The 4735-nt window shown below is 38.8% G+C and overlaps 1 pseudogene; it reads right to left on the bottom strand.

Moving 5' to 3' along the window:
- Positions 1-1366: 1366 nt before the first annotated feature.
- LOC121242241 lies at positions 1367-4120 on the bottom strand (annotated as a pseudogene).
- Positions 4121-4735: the final 615 nt, after the last annotated feature.

The raw sequence follows: 4735 nt of genomic DNA, 5'->3' as shown, positions 1-4735 counted from the left end.
TGAGGGAGAGAATGCTTGCTGGAGAGAAACCTTGGAACTGTGGTTGTGGCGTGTTGCCATGTTTGTTGGGTGCTTGCTGGACATGGAGATGTGGAGATGTGGGGGAGAACGAATGGGGAGGAGAAACTGTCGGGCGGGAGTGGGGTGATTGGGCTATGTGATGGTGGTTTAGAGCGGTCCATAGTACTGCGACTAGAAGAGATCTGTCGTGATAGATTCTAATATTTTTATTCTTATCATATAGGGTATCACAGCAAATGCATTTTTTTTCCTTACAAGCTACAGTAAATTTACATATTTGGAGGGTTACTATTCTCCATCTGTTGAATATTTTGAGTTATTTCTCTCTCCTCCAAAATATTATTAGTGTTAACGTCATGTTTCGCACACCCTTGGACCAAGTTCCAACAACTCAGATCTTCTACAACTGGCCCTACACAGAGAAGAATATAACATTGCTTGGAGATGGTGGCCTTGGGGCCGAGGAGCCTCCGATACCGAAGTAAATAAATGTTCTTGGAGTGTAGTAAATAAGTAAGAAAATCTAGGGATCAGAGAAAGTTTCCTCGTACCTGGGATCAGCTATTTATACTATAGGTTTGAAGAGCAGATCATGCCTGCTATTATGAGGTTCGGGTTCCTCATACTGTTCATTTTGTTAGAACCTTTAAATGTGGTGTGGCTCTGCGATGGCCCCATTAATGTGGGGTGGGTCTACGACGGTGTCATTAATGTGGCGTGCCGTTTGGGTGACTGAGCCATTAATGCGGCGTGCCGTTTGGGTGACTGAGCCATTAATGCGGTGTGGTTCTCCAACCTTTTCCTCTTAGTCTGCCTTTCTCCTAGTTTGTTCATGCTTTCTCTATTAGTAGATCAACGGCTCTCTGTATGTTATGCCTACCATATGAGCAGACACTCGATGACTGGACACTACCCGAGGGACGTCAGATCAATGAGTCACATCCCTACTGCACCGCCCCTCCTACAGGTCATGTTCAGAGGATTCTCCTAGTGGGCCGGATTTGTGGCTTTTCGTCACTGGCCGGGCCTAGGGGGGTTGGGGGTGGGGGGGAATCCCCTTACAATTAGGTTGGCAAAAAAAGATAGTCTGCAAATAATAATTAAATTATTAATTAACATATAGTCAGTATAATTGCAAAACATGAAAAAAACTTAAGAAAAAAAAGTATTTATTATTTTGACTTACTAGATAAGAGGAATCAACTTATTTAATCAGTTCTTTCAACTCAGTCTTCAATTCTCGAAATGTTTTTTGAGTTCTCACAACCTTCAAAATCACCTAATTAAGGATTGCCTAGAATGCTAAAATTAGCTGATGAAAAGCTTACAATTAAGTTATAACAAATTAAACAGTTTCTCCAATACTACCCTTTCGAATGTTCCTCAGCTTGCAAGTGATTGTCCTGAAGGATGGTCTATTATTAGCATCCTTATCAGATGAAAGGCAAATGAGATCAATGAGCCCTCCAAGTTTCTCATCTTCCTTGGGAAGCTTTGGCCTTAGCCTACCCTCTCCAACTTCCATGGCAATCTATAAAACGCAGAATCAACAATTAAAAATTTAAATTAGAAACATGATTACTTTGGTCAAATCCTATTTCAACTCTTGATCTCTCTTTCACAATAACATGATGAAGTTCTCTTGTTATATAATATGGCATAAATTATTTTCATGTCTAGATTGAAAATCATTAGTTGGTTTACCTGTACAGGACTGTAATCTGTCTCAATGTATGGATACTCTCCAGTAATAATCTCATTGAGAATGATACCAAAGCTGTATACATCACATTTTTCATCATAGGGCTCGCATCGGATCACTTCTGGTGCCATGTACACAAGTGTTCCTGAAAATTAAAAGAATTTTTTTTGGGTAGCCAGTTAGAAGGGAAAGAATATATACTATATATATATATATAAATATATTTATATATATAATAAGAAAAATAAGCATTTGTGACAGATTATTTGCGACGATAACGACTATTTGCGATAAAAACAGACTCATTTTGGAAAGAAATAATCATTTTTGCTAGAAATAACTAGTCACAAATAAGCAGTTTTCTTGTGTAATACTACTAGCTAGAATAGGGTTATATGTAATATAAATGTTGACCTAATTTTGGAGAAAATAAAGACTGAAGATAACCATAGACAAAAGCTAGTAGGTTAATGTTATCCTTTAATGCGTATAAAAAAGCATTCTAGTTATAACTCAATGTGGAGGTTATACTCTCCAATGCATCTGACATGTTAGATTAACAAAAAAATTAAAATTGATCTTTAAACTTCTTTTACAGATCAGGTTAATAGTGTGAAAGCTGATTCATGATATTTTTCCAAGGCTTCCAAGTACAATTAATAAGGTGCCAAACATATATAATAGTTCTTGCCTGTTTCACCAGTGAGAGCCATCTCTTTATCACTCAAGAACCGGGCATGACCAAAATCCGCCACCCTCACGTGTTTGGAGTCATCCAAGAAAATGTTGCTAGGCTTCAAATCGCGATGAATAACCCTAGGCTTTTGTTCATGCAGATACTGCATTGCTTGAGATATCTCCAGTGCCCGAGACAGCCTCTCTTGGATTGGGGGAAGTGGCACCATCCTCTCTTTCTGTCTCTTTCCCGGTCCATGCAGCCAGTCCTTGAGCGTCATGCCCAGTAACTCTGTCACTACCCACCCATGATTAGGGGGCTCTAGGCACGCACCCATTAGATGCAGCACATATGGATGGCGCTGCCTCGATAAGGTGTCGACTTCTTGAGCAAAAAACGATACCCCATTCGCATTTGAGTGGAAGTAATCAGGGTATATGCACTTCACTGCAACATCTACTCCCCGCAATGTTCCTCTGTAAATATCTGCAGTGCTTCCGTGGCCTAGCTTTTCTTGCAACTCAAGCTGTTACCATATTATTTGTTAATCAAGAAAGTATTTAGCGTATAAAAAGGGTCTAATGTTCTGTTCCCAATGCCTAAAATTAAGTTCGGTCATTTGGGTGACCATTTCTGGTTTATCAGTTTCTGTAAAATACTTAAAATGTGTGTTTTATTGGAAGTATCCATGATAGAAACTGACCTCAAGTGGATCGATGTAGCATCCATTTAACTTGGCTTTATCAATGATGGATGCCAAGTCGGAGTTTTGCCGCACAAGAGCTGGCACTAAGGGACTAGTAGCAACATCGGAGGAAAGAATACCTTGCTGTTGATCATCTTTGTCGTTAATGATGAGGTGTAGGAATCCATTGTCTTGTGCTATCTGGAGACAGTACCTTAAATATTCTTGTGTTCTTTCCGTTCTTTTTGCGTACAAGAGCTTGTGCTCTTTCTGGTTTTGGACCTCCCTTTCCAGATCGGCTATCTTTACATGCCAAAAAGCACATTAATTATATGTAACAAGATTTACATTAAGAAATACAAACTGGGAGTAAAGCTACTTGTGGGGTACATTGTCAAGAATAGTTTGGAATTGTGATCGATACCCCATATGATAAGTATAAGGGTATATGGTGTATGTGATCCCACATTGCTTGGGAAGTAGAAATTATTGCTCTTTATAAGGTCCCAATGGGACTCTAATTGTATCATTGACTAGTACGTTTAGAATATAGGTCATGTGCCTTGGACCTTTCATTGGGACGTTACATGAATTATTTGCTCCTAATAGACAAGTAGGGAGAACCTATTCAGATCTCCTACATGAGTTCCTAAAGCCTAGAGGGGAAGGGCATTTAATATAAATATTAAATATTAATTAATATTATAAGGTTCATTTCATGTGTCCATCTCTAATTCTAAGATTCAAGTAGAAACTCTATCAAATCTAAATTTCATTGATTGCTATGCTCCTAATTAATTACCTGCTGCACCAATTTGGAAATTGACTCCTGGCTGTACTGGTGGTGCTTGCTAGAAGATTGGTGAGTTGAGACCGCAGACCCCATAATCATGCAGTCGTTAAGACCCCTACAGCAGCCACCTGAGTGAGTGGTGTTGAGCTTTCCCTGCTTTGACAAGGAATTCCCTGCTGATATTTGGGGAGGCCCGGATACATGTGTGGCCTTCTTCTGCTTCGAAATGCCTCCAAATTTCATGGTTTTCACGAGGAAGCAAAGAGCGGTTATGTCAATTGAAGTCTGATGTTTTTCGTCTGCTTTTTTATTTTCCTGTCGCAAACGACATTTATGGCGGATTTTGTTATGAGTGAGCTATACATGAGCCTATTCTTTGATCAACTTACATTGGTTTTGGGGAGGCCGATGCAAGATGATGCATATTAATTGACGTTAGTCTATGATCCCTAGTGACCATTCGGCACCAAATTAAACTTTTTTTTTTGTTTTGCACTAAAACAGTTTGATACATAGGATGAAAATTATGGGAGCCAACCAGCTGCCAGCATAGAGTAACGGAAAATTATATTTACAAGCCGGTGTGAATAACGTGCCATCTACACTGTTGATATTCCATGTAAAGTTTGATTTGTAAGCAAATGAAACTATAACATGTCAACAGCATGAAGGTACGTTCATAATATATATAAAACAGCACACTTTTGATGAATGATTTGAGTTTCATCCATAAATAGAAATTTTTAACATACAATATTATATCAAACGGCATTTTTACCGAACAGATCATCATATATGTAGAGAGAAAATTAGAATGATATTTGTACTTTTGTGAAGAAGGGGCGACACATTCTAGGG

The sequence above is a fragment of the Juglans microcarpa x Juglans regia genome, chromosome 8D (genome assembly GCF_004785595.1).
Source record: "Juglans microcarpa x Juglans regia isolate MS1-56 chromosome 8D, Jm3101_v1.0, whole genome shotgun sequence".
Taxonomy (NCBI): Eukaryota; Viridiplantae; Streptophyta; class Magnoliopsida; order Fagales; family Juglandaceae; genus Juglans; species Juglans microcarpa x Juglans regia.
The sequence above is the reverse complement of the archived record's forward strand: the minus strand, read 5'-3'. Positions and strand labels throughout refer to the sequence as shown.